General features: G+C 36.8%; 1 protein-coding gene across 5 annotated transcripts in view; it reads left to right on the forward strand.

Moving 5' to 3' along the window:
• The window catches only part of Nrp1 (neuropilin 1), a 140,867-nt gene that overhangs the window by 74,142 nt on the left and 48,367 nt on the right, over positions 1–18,358 (forward strand). The gene's annotated exons all lie outside the window — the stretch shown is intronic.

The raw sequence follows: 18,358 nt of genomic DNA on the forward strand, positions 1-18,358 counted from the left end.
TATATACCCCACTGATCCCTCCTCATCTTCCCCATTCCCATCCATTGTCACCATTTTCTAGCAACCTAACATACCCTATTCTCATCCCCAATGCCATCCCCAATGCCTGATCTTGCCCAGATTTGACACCTGGATGTTCCTACCCAAGTCCTGATGTACATATTCTTGAGTTTTTCACCCACTGGTAAATGAAACATATGTACCTGGATCTTTAGATTAAACTGTGAATTATACAAAAAGGTATTTGCTAAAGGATCCAGATTTCCTATCCAGGAGAGTATCCAGAGCCTGTCTTACATTTATGCCAGATATATTAAAATGACTAATTCTCAGAGAGAGTTTCTAAGCAAGAAAAAAAAAACCAAGATGATTTATCCTCTCCTTTCCACATCTATTGCTATTTCAGTCTTTTGAGCACAAATACCAGATTTTGTTTTACTTTGGAAAGGTCAATATTAGTTTAACATACACTTAAAATGAAATAGCCTATTATAGGAGACTGAACTCATGCTAACCTCTAAATGATAACACTGAGAAATGTGGAGAGGGTGAGAAAAGATGAGACTTTTACCTTGGGATTGCTGAATGGGGCTCTAGATTAAGCCGGAAACAAAATGAATTTGCCTCTGTCAAATAGCTCTTGGTAACTTGTTTTTCCACATCTCCAAACCAACAAGCAGTTCAGTATGATTGACAGATGTGCCTCTAGAGGAAAGCTTACATTTTGCAGTGCTAAGCATGTTTGCATGGTAATGTAGTCCTATTCTTGGTAATGCTGAGAGCACTCAATAATGTAGGGCCAGTGGTCTTGCAAGAATTCTGAAATTGCAACTGTAGCAATTCTTCTGTGCAAGGCAATTCTATGTCTGCAGAGACATGGAGACCAAATGGGCTTTCACAAAGCATTTGTCAAGAAGACAGGATTTTACATCATTCTTCAGAGTTAGGCACAATTTAAGATTGCTACAGAAGAAAAAAAAAAAAACATCTCAATGCATCCAACTCTTTCTGTTCACAGAATAGCATGGTCAGGAGAAGTGAGGTAACCCAAGTTCTCGTGCTATTCCAGCACTGGGCCAGCTGGAGCTCTGCTCCACATCTTCTCACCCTGGCACCCAGGCTGAGGGAGCTGCCATTTTCTGAAATGGTGCTGCCACCAAGGCAGGAGGAGAAAGAAGGTGTGGACCATCATGCTGGCTCTTGAGGTTCCCTCACAGAGCACTTCCACATATCATTGCCAAAGCACATTACTTAGCCATACTTAATCAAGGGGCAGCAGGAAGGCACAGCTTGACAAGTGCTGTAGGGAACAGAGAGGGGAATGCTTGTTGAACAGCTTGAATGGCAATTGTACCATTCACAGACTACTTACCATTTATTGACAGCTTATGTGGCCTGACATGTGCTATGTACTTGACCTATTTTTTATTTAATCCTCAGCACAGTCCTGGGTAGGAAATGTAATTTTCCCTATCATAAAAACGAGGACACTGAGATTCAGAGAAATTAGTGAAAGTTCAAGGTCACAGATGATGACAGCATTTGGAAACAAGATTGGTTGGACTCCAATGCGTGTTTCTTTAAATGACATTGTGCAATATCTTTTTCATTTGTTACCACTCTTACAAATTCAAGTATATCTTTGGATATACTCTATGCTTTTCCTTAAGCTTGGAAGACTCACACTGAGAAGGGTTGGGTGCTATTTCTAAATCTAGAAGGTAGGGATCTTCTCCTTGGTTGTTCTGAGGGGAGACTGTCACAAAAGCTTAGCTTCTAGTTCATCTTGTGTTAAAATTGTCTTCATTTCCCTTTGGGGCTGAGTGGCTTCATTGACATGCTTGTTGTGTCTGTGTACTGAGCAGGAACTGTTATCATCCACCGATCACCTAATTATGAATAATTTCATGTGTTTCCAGTTTTTCTGAAGCTCCTTGGAAGTGGCTGTCTGGTTGTTTGCATTGGATAGATGTTTTAGAAATTAACCAACAAGCACTACAGTATAATTTAGACTGAGGGCAAGAGGCACATACTTCTAATCACAGGAATGTTAGCACACATACATTTCTATTTTTATGCACAGAAGTATGCAGATGACATTTGTTTTCTTTTCCAGCCTTCTCCTATTTTGCATGAAATATACCCCACCAAAGATTGTTGCTGTAGCAACAACAAGGACAAATACTTGCATGTGTTAAATTAATAAGGTAACATTGGAAGCTGACTTTCCTTCAAGACAGGAACAGTCTTTGGTTCCCATTGTTTTCTCTAGGAAATTACTGAGTGACATAAAAAAACAATGCCTCATTAGCTGTGGATCTGAATGTCCACATTGGTACTTCCTGTGAGATCTGTTGTCTGCCAGGAAGCTTAAAAACAAGCTGAGGAGCCAGGCATTCAGTATGAAGGGACTCGAAGGGAAGTCCCAATCTGAAGGTTTGCACATGGCCACATCCTGCTTAGCAGGCCACATTATGTCTTGAGTGATTACAAAACTCTTGTCAATGAACAGAGTTGATCACCCTGTAAAACTTGCTCATTTCTCCCCCAGAGTATTCCATCCTGTGTCCTAAAGCTGCTTATGTTATTAATTAATTTATTTTTTTTTCCTATTTCATTGTTTCTAGTTAAACAATCAAGGATTCAGAATAAAGACTCAGTGTATCCACGGTACAATAAAAATTCTTCTTAAGTGCATTATTGGAGTCCATGCCATTAAACTCATTGAAACTTAGTTTTCTTTCCTATAAAATAAAGATAATGTAGCCTTCACTCCAAGTTCTAGCAGTCTATGATACTATGAATCTCAGAAAAAAATGCAGTCTCAGTTCTTTCTATTCTTCTCTAAAATCTAAATGCATAGCATAATCTAACTGTTCAGGAGACATATCCTCAGAGATCCTAAATGTAGCCATTCACATCCAAAGCAGAATTTAATTTATTAATTATTCAAATGTTTTATTGATGATAGTGGTCGCCACACTTTAAACGGATTCATCCTTCCAGCTTTAATTAAAGCTCTTGGGAGTACTTTCCTCCAAATAACTGTGACTTTTCCCTGATTAAAATGCCAGGAGACTAAAAACAAAACAAAAACAAGAGACACAATGCCTGGGTGGGATGTGAACTTTTTGATCCAGAGAAATCAAAATGGCACCAGGGACTAATCGATTTCCACACCCTCCAGTGACTTTAGAAATAGATTTGACAAACCAACTCAGACTGCAAATCCACTGCTCTTCAAATTTGAGGGCATTGTCATTTGTGGAAAAAAAAATTGTACTAGATTATTTATGCCTCCACTTATTTCAGAGGAGCACAAAACAATTGGCTTCTCAACCATATCCTGTTTGGTTTGGTAAATCAGCCCTATTATGGATTATTAACACAGAAGAAGGAAACCTCCAGGAAAACAGTCTGCAACTGCAAGAATATATGAGCAGACCCCTGAAACAAAAGTATCTTCTCTTCGTTGCATTTTCTAGAATGGATATTCATTCTGAGATATGAGGAAAAGGAAAATTCCAGAAGAGAGTAGCTAGCGCTTATCTTCTGAGGACACTAGTTTCTATGTTTTCCTATTGTCTGATATGTATTTCTCAGGTAACATTCAAGTCTTCCACACTTGCTCTTTGAAGGCTCTTTGAGAGCAGACACAATATCCAAATCCCCTCATGTAGTATGGAAGCAGATACATTAACAGGAATCACAACATACCACAGCAATGCACACACAATCATCTTCACTCCCTTGAAACAACACTGTCAAAAAAAGAAATGATGGTAGAATGAGTTAGACATCATTACCCTAAATAGATGTATGAAGATATGAATGGTGTGAAAATACAATCAGTAACTCGAAAAATTGTGCTCTATATGTGTAATGTGAAATGAATTGCATTCCACCATCATGTATAACAAATTAGAATATATAAATAATGTAATAAATAAAGTAGAAACTAGATATTTGAAAGTAACCCAAGAAGTGATCTATTTACTCCAAACTGGTCTCCTTTTCAGATCTATTTACTAAGGTAGAAGACCATTTCTGATGGTGCAAGGGATTAATTATTCTCAGAAATGTTCATGTTTTTCTGTTTATGGTCCATAATAAGATACTGCCCTTTATAGTGATCAGATCCTATGGACCTTGATTTGAACTTTAATAGCAAGTAAAATAAAATCAGCTCCACTAGGAGGGAAAAAAAAAAAAGTAAGTGCCATCTTTATAGATGCATCATGTGAAGCTGGTCACATCCAAGGAGACTTTTGGGTGCCTTAGGGATTTTAAAATTGTGAAACATGTTCTAACAATACAATCTAACATATCTACAGCACTTTCCTCTACAAAAGCACCTTTTTGTACACATCCCATCTTAGCTTTAGAAGGTGAGATAAGGACAAATGATTCTTTTGTCCCTGTTCATGTGAGACAGCTGAAGTCCAGAGAAGTTACTACGGTTCACTGAAAATCCCAACTTCCCACCTTGTGGGAAATCTCAGTCTTACACAGTTGACGTGGACTTCCTTCCTCATGCTTGTGAAGCAAGTCAGTGGGCAGTGAATGAGAAGTCCAGACCACAGACAGCTGGTGAATGACCACTTGTGTTTGGATCTGACACAGACCCGGAGTGTGGATGATGCTCACCTGGCTCTCTTGCCACTCTTAACAGGGTTTTTTACCTCCATGCTCTTGTGGCCGAGGTATGCTGGACTGATGATACCCTCATGCCAACTGTTCAGGGAAAAGTGACGAAGCCAGTCAAGTCTTAAGGGCTCATGCATCACACAGGAGACTCTGACTCAAATAAGTCCCTGACCCTCATTTCCCAGGCTCCTTTAGCTTTATGATCTAACAACTACCCCATCCTCATCCAGAGCCATGTATTATTGCTACCAGACACTTCCAAAGTAGCCCGGTCACAATTCAAAACTTGCCTCAGTTACAACTCGTTGAGATTGGAGGCCAAAGATAATTTAAAGCCTAGACCTGATTTCATGAGCTAAGATGGGTACCTGGTAGACCTCCTTTAGCCTCTAAAGAGAATAAATAACTCATAAATCTTTGGAAATAGTTCCTGTGACAAATAATATTATTATATTATAGCTTTTATCATATTTTAAGTGGGAAAGTAATGAATGCTTATTTGATTAGAAGAAGTTTTGTTTTGTTTTGTTTTTACTTAAAACATTTGTTTTTAATCTTTACTTTCCCAAAAATTGAAAGTAGAAATGGAAGTAATTCATCTTAAAGGCATAAAATGTCATTTATTTTAAATTTCATGTAGTATTTTCTCTCCTCCCAGATTTTCTAGACAAAACTTTCATTCTCTGATATTTAATGTGTTTAGTGTAGAATAGGCATCTCCTATAAAATGATGTGTTGATGGTTTTTTTTTCCATTTTCCACAAAATTTCCAGTTTCTAGCAGTTTATAATCTGTAATGCTATATTCAAAATCAGTTCCATCTGCTAAATTGACTAATCCAGAAAATATATAGAGCCAGGTTATCCTGATTGTAAACACTGTGTGTTTATAAACCAGACACTTTAGGGGATGCATTAACTCATTCAGATCATTAGTAAATTGCTGAAATTACAATAAAATGATACTTTATAAATCTGTAACTAGAGAACTGACAAAAATAGCTCCCTGGTTTACCCAAATGTGGAATGATGCATGTAAAACATAATGTTGGCAAATTTCAGAAAAATACAGCTGTTCAATTGAATGTGTTTCCAGGTGTGCTCACTTTCTCTCTCTCTCTCTCTCTCTCTCTCTCTCTCTCTCTCTCTCTCTCTCTGTCTCTCTCTGTCTCTGTCTCTCTCTCTCTGTGTGTGTGTGTGTGTATGGGTGTGTATGTGTGTGTGTTTATAGCAACTAATGTTAACATGCTGTTTTAGTTAAGACACTCATCTGAAAGGTGTATAATTTGCTTTTAAAAAATTTCCCAATATGAGTCTAGTTATCTTACCCTAATTCTGCACTGACTTATACTTTTTTCCATAAAATAGATGCTTTACATCCTACTCCTAAGGACATTGCATCTCTGTTACCTATGTTTCCACCCAGGAAGTCTGTGTTCCCAAAGTTTTCACCTCCTGAGGCACTTTTCCTAATAATGCTGTCTCTGGGACATTGGCTTTTCACATTACAGAAATTCATTTAGAGGAAACATATAGGGACAGATTAAATTTAGAGTTCGGGGTTTGGGTTTTTTTTTCAATGTTTTTAAGGTGAATATGATTTGGGGAAATCAGAAGCACGTGTGACAAGTAATTACTTGGATATTTTTAAGCAATTGTTTTGTCATGTGGAAATTACTAAAATAATGTTAACCATTTGGGTCAAATAGATCACCCAATTCAGTTTTAAAAAGCAGCCAATGGTTTTACTAATTAAAATTTCATGTTAACACACCCTAAAGGAAATGTATAACATTTGAAAATAATATTGAATGAACCACAACTCTTCAGATAGAATTGCACTTAAAAAATACATTATCTTTGTAGCATGAACATTCAATTTTGCTTAGTTTTGGCTTCTCATTAGTTTATGCCAATGTCTATTTGTAATCAACATTCATAGTTATCTACTAGAAGAGAATTGTTTTTTCCCCTAGGAGATCTCAACTTCAAGTGCAATACTAAAAGTGGATGCAAACATCTATGTCTAAATCCCTTAGTTTGCGTAGATTCAGAGGTTAAATGATTTGCAAGACCACATAGAAAATTAATGACAGAACCAGGGCTGAATTTTTAAAATTTTTGTTCTCACTCAATTGTTAACAAAATGTGGAAAGTGGACTTGGGTTCCTTTTGAGGGTGGAATCCTGAAGACCAGTAAACAGGTCTAAATCCCAACTTCGCCTTACTTAGTTACTGAATGGCAGATGATGTCTATTAAATTGAACAGTTGTTGCAGAAGCTACCATTTAGTAAAATATACTATATCTGAAGTAGTTTCTTGGTCTGGACAGTGTTCACCTTCTGGGTTGGATAATTCTTAGCTGTAGGAACTGTCCTGGATAATGTAGGATGTTGGGGAGCATCCCTGGCTTCTCCCCAATAAAAGCCAGAAAAAAATACCGGAGCTCATGCACATCCTAGTTAGAACTACCAAAAATGTTTTCAGACATTTATATCATTCCCAGTTGAAAACCACTACTGTAGAAGATGCCCTAATCAAGCCATTTTTATATAATCAGTCAATCTTTTAAATTAAAAAAGTAACTTGTTGTTTTTTCTTTTCTTTTTTTTTCTCCCTTGGATATTTGTTGCTTTTCAGCCACTTGTAACTATTATTTAAAGAGAAACATAGTTCTTTTGTTTTCCAAAAATACAGATGTATTTGTTTACCTTATGCAGGAAAATCACATCATAAACCTCCCTGCTGATTTATCTTAGGCTTCTCTATTTTTAGCTTTTAAAAATGAGCTATTTTTAGTTAAATAAATACAGATGTTATTTTAGACAACTTCGAAATCAGCAAAGATAAGGATAGGATTTAAAAAAAAGGAAACAGGAGGATAAAATTGCAAGTCATCATTAAACAAGAAGGCAAAATAAGACTGAAATCAGCTCTTCGACATGTGATCGTTGAGAGTCACCAGCCTTTGTGGATCTATTTTAGTTTTGATGCAGTATGAAGTCAAAGGTGTATTATTGTTGTTTCTTTATTTCAAATGTAATCAAAAACAAAAACACTGTGGTTGAAAAGGCAGTCTATTGCTTATTAACTTATCTTTTTATGGGAAAAATAATATTAAGTTTCCATTTCTATAACCTAAAGAACAACACATTAAGAGCTATCAATTACCCGCCAGTTTCATATCTGTGGACCAATAAGAAAGCAAGGTTGACGGTTTCACATCTGTTTTGGGTGAAAGGCTATTCCTGTCTGTGGTATTTAAAATTTAAAGAACTTCTGTTATTATACAATTGGGAATCCTCAGGGAGTAAAATGTTAATGAAATCCATAACATGCACAGATTTTATGATAGCAGTTTTAAGAAATTCCTTTGGTGGGGTTTGTTGATTTCTGTCCCCGTGGTAATAATTGTACCTTTTACAGAGTGCATTAATGTTCACATTTAGGAGCAATGGCTACGTTTATGCTGCGTGTAATGTAACACACCCACTCCTAAGCTTTAAATAACTTTCATATTGCAGTTTGAAAATCCCAGAGCAAAAAAAAAAAAAATGTTCTTCAGAATTGGCAGAACCCATAGTTTGAAACTTCTAGATTACCCACAGCAACCTTTTCCAGCAGGGAGAAGAGTACACCTTGGAAATTCCAAAGCTTGGGAGTGGACAGAGAACCTGTGCCCTCTTATATCTGTCATTTAATGCATGATTTGAAAGCTCTACATCAGAATGGCAATTTTGATCCACATCAAAATAACAAGTTGGAATGCTGACTTGAAAATGAGACAGACAGACACACAAGTATATGTGCACGCGTACACACACGATTTCCTTTCTCCACCCTCTTGCCTCCCTGAACCATCTACTCTCATTCAATTCTCAGTTCAAATAAGGAGAGGAAAGTAGATTAACTTTAAAAATGTTCTATAAATCCCAATAGTAATAAAATGCATTATGCTTTTGCATTTCCAACTATTGAACAGAATAAGCATGGGAGACTAATTGCACATGTTATGACTCAGAATAATCACATATATACTTGTGCAAGTGTATGGTGCATTTTCTTCTCAGCTCTTTTTGCCTCAAGGGGTTAAAAATGCATTGATTACATTCTCTTAATTGCCTCCCTTTAGGAGGATGAGGTCTTAATTCTACCACACTTTTATTTTTCTCACAATTCTAATGCTTGAAACTTCTAACTACATTTTATGGATTTAACTAAAATAAATTTTAAAAAAACCAAATAACTATTTTATTCTTTTAGCAAGCCTGAGAGGGCTATCGATGAAATCCTTCAGGGGGTAGGTGATTGGATGAGACAGCTTCTCGGGTTCTTTCAAGCATTTTAAGATTCCCTGATTCTATTAAAAATAAATGTACTCTATCAGCTAGTGCCCTGAGCTTGCCTAAGATAAAATATAAATATATGGAGCATAGCTGAAATTCATTTTAAATACTATTGATAATCGTGTGTGGCAGCACATAGCAAATTTTTTTTCCATTAAGAAGGTTTCTCTCTTTTTCCTTAGATCAAATAATTCTTTGGATTGGCTTTACCATGCATCTTATCTGAGGATTTTACATTGCAACTTCACTTAGTGGGGCCTGTTTTCCTTGGTTCTTTTGTGCTAGCTTGCAGGGAAGTGCAGTCCACTAAGGGAGATAAGAAAAGGTCCAGACAGTTCATCTTTCATGTCTCTCCAATCTTTGAAGGAAATATCCGTAAGGCAGGGACTTACCCACCATGACAGATGGTTCACACCTTAAAGTCCTGCCAATATCCAGACTTTTTTCCTTTCTTAAAATGACAAATATCACGTTCAATTCTAAGGATTTTATAAACCGTAATACTACTCAGAAAAAGGAGCACCAGAGATCCAGCTGTCTAAAGAAAGTCATTACAGTTGTCTTAGGCTTCTAGACTTGGTATGTTTACTAAGGGCTAATGTTGATGCCTGTAGATCCCATCATGGAAGAGACAGAAAGACCAAGAGCCAGGTAGGTGCACAGGTTAATAGCTACAGGAGCAGGAAATTTGACAGAGTCTTAAGTTTGAAGATCTGGAAATGAAATATCAAATTTCTAGTGGGAAATACTCATGATAATGAAAAGAAGTTAGAAAATCATATGAAATCTGAAATCCTGATGGCATTTCTTAAAATATATATTTCAGGGGGCACACAGAACTTATGAGGAGAACAGAAAGTAATATGTTAAATTCCCAATCTTAACAAAATGAAGTTATAGTGGGCCAAATTTTATTGAATATTTGAATACTGTTTTAAAAATTCAGACTAGTCATTGTTATTCTCAATCATTTTATAGCACACATATTCTATGATTTCTTTAGTTTTAACAGATGTTTCCAAATAGTACATATGCATTTATAAGTATGCTGTTATTTACTTGGAAAGCTTCAATGCCAAGATGAAAGAAATAATTTATTTAACAAATATTTACCATAGGGAAAAAAATAGTCAACACTTTTATGCTTTTAATATGATATGTCTTCTAAAATCAATCACCAATAATAGACAAATGTAATTTGCTGAGACAAACATGGAAATTATCTTACATGACCTCAATTTTGACTTTTCCTGAGTCTTCCAGGAAATAGAACAACAAGGAAAAGTAGGCAGGCAGAGATGATTCGAGATTCCACCTGTACATGGAGAAATTCAGCTCCAATTATCAATAATACAATGATCCAGTTCCCTTAGTGGGTCAATGCTGTTGTTTTCCACAAGAGTGTGTAAGAACATCTGTTCATCTCCTTATTGTTCTTTAGAATGTCTGGTTTAGAATGTGTGTGTTTCTAAGATTCATCTCAATTAAAATCTTTTTATTAAAGGTAATTAGAACAGATTAAGAATCAGCCCATTCCATTTCTTTTTAAATCCTGGCATGCAAATTTCTGCACTTTAATTCTTAACTTTGCATCTCAAAGTACAATGGCAAGGTGGTAGAATTCTCACTGTTCTGAAAGCCTGCAAGTTTTATGGAAAGAATGTCTTTTTCAGGATTTTCCAATATGTGCCTTAACTCTCTTTTTTCTGCCAAGAAGATCCCTCCCAACCCACCTGATGACATATATACAACAGCATGGCCATGTTCCCCAACAGACTTTTCACCTCTTGTCACTGCCAAGTATGTGGTTGAATTAGATACATCCAGCCATGTGTTAAGGATGGTTCCAGTGGATAAATGCAAGTTACCGCTTCTACTGTGTGATGGGCTTCAGACCGTGTGAGGGAAGCAATGAAAGGCTGTGCTGAGAGTGACATCTGCGCTTATGCTCTTGTGGTTTGAAAGTTGTCACACAGACACATTCTCCCATTGTGTGACCCAGGCTGCCATGCATGAAATTAGCAAAATGGACTTTTTTTTTTTTTTTTTAGAACATGTAAACAGTTTGCAATTCTGTCCACTGACTGATAATATTTGGATGGCAAAGAGTCTTCAAAGCACAGAGTGACATCATTCTGTGTCTCTCTCTGTCTTCCGGGTGGAATGAGAAAATCACAGGTCCTTGCTTATTGCTTCTCTCTCCCTTGTTTCCGTATTGCACCTCCATCCATGGAGCACCTAGCAGGATTGTCTTCCTCCTGCTTTATGCTGTCCTTGGCTCAGTTCAAAAGTATAGATCACCAGTCGTGAATTCTAATACTTTGAAAACGCATGTTCCCTCCCAAAGTTCTCCCCATCCCCTTTATAAATGATTTTTAGTAAAAGAATCAGTGTATTGTACCAAAATGCATTGTAAGCTTCCAACAGGGAAAACACAGTTGACCAAATATTAAATTGTGAAGCTCATTTCATCTGTTCTCAGGAATGACTGACATCCCTTTAGAGAGTAACTGTTTACATGCAATTTCTGACAACCAGCTGTACCTAGACAGCCTGTTCTTTCTCTTCTTTTTCTCTCTGGGGTAGCATTCCTTGTAACCTTAGGCGGGTGGCCGACTTTAATCTCAGTAATCCCATCAGCTTCTTGCAGGACTTTTAATGCCAAGTAAAGGAGTTTTCTTGGACACCTGCACTTCCAGATTCTCCATCAACACATGAAACTCTCATTATCATGAGAGGCCCACCTAGATTACCGAGAAATACATGGAAAACTGGTGTACAAGGATGCTGTCAAAGTTTATAGGCCAAGTGACTGATTTAGACCATCACCCCCATCTGCAAGTCTTTAGTTTCCAGAAATTCATCCTTGTGTTTATTTTTAAAACCAAGTTTTTAGGAAGAGGGAGAAGAATTAAAGGCATGACTTACCGAAAACAAATAATCAACAAGTCATTTGTCTGTACTAAAGCAGACAGATGGTATGTACAAATGTATGTTTATCTTGAGTCATTAAGGAATCATCCCAACAATGCAGACAAACTTTATGGGTAGAGTAAAACAATAGCTTTTTTAAAAAATTATTTTTTAGTTCTAGTTGGAAGCAAGGCCTTTATTTTATTTATTTACTTTTGTGTGGTGCTGGGAATCAAACCCCGGGCCTCAAACGTATTAGGTGAGTGTTCTACCGCCGAGCCACAATCCCAGCCCCATAGAACAATAGCTTTTGACGAAGAAATGTACCTTACCTATGCACACTATTTAATATTTTCTTGGTAAAATCTCTTTAAATTGCCAAGACACAGAAAGATGTCTGTATGATCATAACTGCACCTTAGAAAGGAGTTAACCTGTTTTGCCAAACCTCAGAGCCATCTGTGCCTCTGCCAGGGGGCTTGCTTGTGGGCTGCTTCTCTGAGACCAGGAGACAAAGAAATACAAAGATCTTTTAGGGCCTGACATCTGCACTCCTGTCTTAGCCACACAAATTTATAATTTCAACTCTTTATAAAGATTTCATGTGACTCAAGTGAAGCCGTGGCGACCTATAATAATGCAATGAGATGATGCTGATGCTGTTTTTCTGGTGTTTTCTAAATATAGGAACACTTGCCTAGCATGCACCAGGCCCTAGGTTCAATCCCCATCACTGCCAAAAGCAAATTTAAATACAGGAAGGGTATGGAAGAAGCTTAAGATCCCAGATACATAAACATCTTGTACGTAAACATCCTGTGGACGTCATGCTTGCCACTAGCTTAGCTTTAAAGTAGGAAGGTGGAGAAGAAGTTAGACTGAGGTCTTGAGACTATGACAGATAAAGTGAAAAATTATTTAATATCTGCTGCCCTGTGGGGTAACTTCCAAGAAGTGGGACATTTACTGAGTTAATGAGAGGTCATTTGAAAAAGAAATAAAAAAGAATTCTTGACACAAGGTGGACCTGGCCAATGAAACTCAATGAGACTCCAGTTTTAAGTAGTGGCCCTTTCAAAAGAACTGGAAACTTTATGACTAGTTATAATATTTGCAGTAAGAAATACCAGGATAAGAATAATCACATTTTTGGTTTAAGAGTGCAAGTTAGTTGCTCAAACACTTTAATGTTGACTTTAATGACAGGCATTTGGCTTTTGTTTGGAAGAAAGGCGTTTTAGATCTTGCCAGCAGTGCTGGACTTAACACAGCATTGAATTTAAATTCAACAAACATTTATGGAGCATCTGCTAAGGATTAAGGGTATGTGGGGATAGGTGAATTTAAAGTGCAGAAAACTCTGTCCCTTCTTCAAAAGAATAATAATCCAGGTATTTTGGGCAAAGCTTTCTCTGTGTGTATGCATGTGTGCAAGCACACATACACACACACACACACACACACACACACACATGCACATTCAACTCCAATTACCCAAATGACTGAAGGAAAAAAAATATTAAGTCACATTCTCATGGTTAATGTGTGTATATATGCGTCATCGTGATCTTTATAATAACCCTAACAAATAACCTGAATGGGCCAGACATTGGTTTTCTGTTGGAGAGAGGAAGAATCTAAAGCTTAAATTGGCTAATTAACTTGCTTAACACTATCCAGGTCACTCTTTAATGTCAAAGCTACAGAGCTACTTCTGGGGCCTGTACTTTACAGCCACCACATGCTGCCTCTGTCACCCGAATTGTCTCCCTGTAGTACCAGAAAGCACCAAGTAGTTTTAACGTAATCCATTCCCTTTATATAGGGATTTGCTTTTTATTTGACTTTTTCCCTTCTTGACTAGAGGACAAGAAACTTGTAACCTTCTCTTCCTTTCACCCAAACACCTAGCACTTATTTTGTTATAAATGAATAATTGCCAGTCACTATCTTCCCCCCACAATGGGATGGGTATTCAAAACACAAATATCTATCATTATAAACTTGTGTTCCCAACTCACACACCTCTTCTTGGATGTTTCAGGAGCCAACTGTGTGATTTTGATGGCAATGAGCATCCCTGAAGAAAACATCACACATTGTGAACAACCAATATAAAAAATTAAAAATTAAAAAAAAAGAAAACATCACACAGTTTTTATGCTATTTCATTGGACTCCTTTATTTTATTTTATTTTTACTTTTGTATTATATTTTTCGAGGTAGGCATGAACACAGGGTAGGACTGTGGAGTGCCATGAAGCTCAAGTGAGTAATCTCTCTGACTCATGCAGATTGAGGTTAGTCTCATTCTCAGGAATGCCTGGATTCCCAGAGGCAGTAAAAGCACACATTTCAGGAGAATTATCTCAGCAGTGCAGGGTATGATCGTGAGTTAAATTACAATGCAGATTTGATTGTCTGTCACTAGCCTAACACTTCTTGATCTAGACTCCTGGATTGCATGAAGGCCCACACAGAGGGAGTGTGTGTGTGTGTGTGTGTGTGTGTGTGTGTGTGTGTGTGTGTGTGTATGTGCATATGGTGGTGGGGAGGGGAGGGAAGGTCACTTATCCTTGTTCCCTAAAAGAATTTTGCCAAGACATATGAGATAGAAGTGAAATAGTCATCATATCAAGTATTTTCAAATGTAGGCAATTGGGTGGGATATTTTTTCCCCATTCCTTCAGCCTTTAGCTCATCAGTCCTGGATACATCCTCAGCCAAAGTCTTACCCCATCCTATGAGGTCCAATCCAACTCGTTCAAATGAACTTTTTTCCATAAAGCCCTTTCTATCCCCTTTCCACAAGTAACTTTCTCTTCTCCTGAATCCCACAACACCTCATTGCTCACTAGCACTCTTTACTTTCAGTCTGATAATATCATTATTGCTTTATAGGCCTATGTGTTCCCAAGGCCTGGCATTCATAAATGTGAATTGAATTTAATAGATTAAATGATTTTATCTGGATACTTGATATCTTTCCGTTTAATTTTACACTTTAGTTTGAGCCCATATGATGTGTGAAGCACTATGAGGGGGCTTTAGGATACAGTTGTGCAAGCATGCACCTGACTAACTAGTTTATTAGTTGTCAAAATCTGAGCAAGGATCATGCTTCCTCTGTGTCTCAGTCTCCTCATCTACAAAACTTGCCTTGTGTGACCGATATGAGAATTGAAGGAGATGACGTATAGACATTTAGCACTTAGTATAACACCTGGCACAGAGTAGTAGTCCCAAAGATGTTTTTAATAATAATGACAGCAACAATAATAATGATCACTATTTTAGCTATAATACTGTCCTACTGAAAAGATGTGTAGACAGAATGAATTCTACTGCAGAGTTATAAAATAGTTGTCATTCAAACCAGTCTTTCTCTATTCTTCCATTTCTGTACACTTTTTGTTTTGGCAGGAACAAATATCAGGAGCTAGATACCTGTGTATACAATCTGCTTGGTCTTCCAGAATATCTAGAGCTGCCTCTTTATGGTCAACTCCTACACCAATAGCTTTTGACCCATAACCTTGCTTATACCTTCCTTCCAACCTAGTTTCTAACTTGTAGGTCTTCTGCTAAGGAGAAAACAATTTAGTTTGATGATTGTTAAAATTTAGATGGATATTTTTTAAGTTGATGTATAAAAATGTAAGAATTGTATGTATCAGAGGAGTGATGTTTTGACACATATGTATATTGTGTAATATTTAGTTCAGGACTAAGTAACCTATCTCCTCAAAAAAAATTATCATTTGGGGAGTGAAAACATTCAAAATCCTTTCTTTTGGCTTTTTGAAGTATCACTACATTATCCTTGCATATAATCATCCTGCTATGCAATAGTGCACCAGAACTTTTTACTTCTACATAACTATGCAGTTAGGCCATTTTTATTATGAAGCTTTTAAGTTAAATTATTAGCTAATTTCTTAGGGATTACATTTGATCTGTTCTGAGTACTTGTCCTCCGTTCCACATCAAAGGATTAGACTCAGGTTTGAAATTAAATGTAACTTATAAATAAGCATTCAAAAAAATGTTCATTGGAAGTATTAAGTCTCTGAATCTTTTACTGTCCAGCCAGAGCTCTTTGAGAGTCTTAGTTGGAAGAGGGGACCATTTAAATGTCATCTTCTTGAACAAGCTGTTAAAGGTTTCTGAGGTATCATCTGCAAGTTAACGTGCCATTGAAACAAATTACTTCATTTAAAAGGAGAAAAGATTTGCAGAGTGGGTGTGAAATTGTTTAAAACAATCTTTTCTTCAGCATTGAGACTTAATCAGTCTTTCTTTTCAACTCTACCCAGGAGTTTCAAGTTGCCTTAAATGCTGATTACTTGTATCCCAGAGTCTATAAAAGCTATTTCATTTTCTCCTCCTTTGTTATCAGAATGTATTGTGCCCTTGTGTCCAGAGTTAACAGGTTTATCAAGTAAGGAAAAAAATTTAAAATGGAATATTAGTCTAGCTTTTCTGAGTACAATTATGTCTGTATTGAAAAAAAATGGAAGAAAAAAATCTTAGGTTTTTGCAGAGAATATGTGAAGTCTCCCTTTCCATATTTATCTAAAATATATTTACAAAATAAGCATCTTCTGCTGGGTTGTCATGGTATATGCCTTGCTCTGAAAGGTCATTTGAAGCCTTAATTCTGCATCCATCACACTGAGGAAATATAGACCAGTGGTAGAGTCTCCACCCCAAACAGCATTCTCCTCCACATTTGATCGTGAGCATTTCCATATTGGAGTGATTTGTGTATCTAGATTCTGGAAACATCTCCCTCCGGCTGAGATGCTAGAATATTAACCTGCTTCGTGGAGTCCCTCTTGTTTCCTTACACTTTTAACAACAACGGCAGATTTCAGTATTCAAACAGAACCAGATGGAACTCCAGTTCAAAGAACATGTCAGAATTAAATATTTCTTTTTTAATTAGTTGCTTCTGATTTATGCAAAAGAAATTAACATGAAAATAGTAGAATGTGCCATGAATCCAGATGCTACCAGGAGCCCACAGGAGCATTATCTCCTTTTATCTGACAAAAAAAGCAAAGGTCATCCCTTGTTAGGGGACTTCATTTTTCTTGTCCCTTTTCTTATTGTTCTTTTTCTGTAAGGGCAGTGGCAATCAGAGAAGCCAGGCTTTCCCGGGGCCTCTGGGCCATAACAGCCTTATCTAATGTTATTCTAACTGGCTAGTTCAAGTCTTCTGGTAGGAAAATTCATCTATCCTTTCACTTAAAATTGTTTTACTATCAGCAAAGGGTTTTCTAGCAACCAATAGTCTGTTTCCACCTGGGTAAAATACTTTCTTTTAATTTAACTGTGGAAAAAAGGATTAATTCAGACAATTAAGATGAGAAAAGAACATTGATGAGATTTTCCCAGTGTTGTACTTTTCTCATACTTGGGTATTTTCGTTCTTTACTAGAATTTTTAAATGTTTCTTCATAGCTTTTGCTAAAAATGATCCATAACCATCATCTTTTTTTCAACCATATAATCATTTACAAAGTTGTACTTTCCAGTTCAAACTGAAAAACAAAGTAGTCACAAATGATTTCATACTTCCTACAATTGCACAAAACATTTAATTTACAAAAGGAAGAGCCATTGGATTTCATGATTATTGACTAAGAAATTCTAAATTGCCTTTCTAGTAATTATGGTTTTAAAATATGGACTGGGGGCCACATGGGTGCAGTGGCTCACTGCACCAGGCCACTGGGTTGATCTGGGATATAAGTCCCAGCTCAGTCACTGATAAGTTATGTGACTCTGGACAAGGTTCACATATCACTTTATTCCTCAGTTTATGTGTCCATAAAACCTGTCTTGTATGATTGATATGAGAATTGAAAGGGAGAATGCTTATAAATTTAACCTTTAACAAAATGCATAATATAAAGGTTTCCCTGTGCATTTTCTATTAATAGGAGCAATCTTAGTTATCAGCATTTTTCGATGTAGCACAATAATGACAAACTACATAAAGAGAAAGAAAATTATGTTACTAGCTCTGTAGTGATTATATTCTGATTCATAACTGTTAAGTCCAAGATCCTAAATTTTAGAAACACAAACATCAGGTGCTGTGAATTCAGCCCACATAGACTAGAATAGCACCCAGGCTTACATGCTCAGACTCTGTCAGAAAACATATGTTTTATCTAAGGAAATGAGACAATTGCTAAAAAATATTTTCTTTAGCTTGTAGTGTCAAGTGATGAATTAAACAGCTCTTTGAGTCATCAAAGATGCTCTAAAGAAAATTCAACATAGCCCTCCCCCCCAAAAAAAAAAATATTTTCCTGTTTTTAATCAGAGCTCAGTTCTTTGTCCTTTATTTTTTCAGGCTCTTGTATTGACCTGCCCAGGGAGTGTTAAAAGCGGGTAAATGCTCCCTTGCCAATGCAACCTCAATGGGTAGTATTTTATTG

The sequence above is a fragment of the Ictidomys tridecemlineatus genome, chromosome 10, assembly GCF_052094955.1.
Source record: "Ictidomys tridecemlineatus isolate mIctTri1 chromosome 10, mIctTri1.hap1, whole genome shotgun sequence".
NCBI classification, from domain to species: domain Eukaryota; kingdom Metazoa; phylum Chordata; class Mammalia; order Rodentia; family Sciuridae; genus Ictidomys; species Ictidomys tridecemlineatus.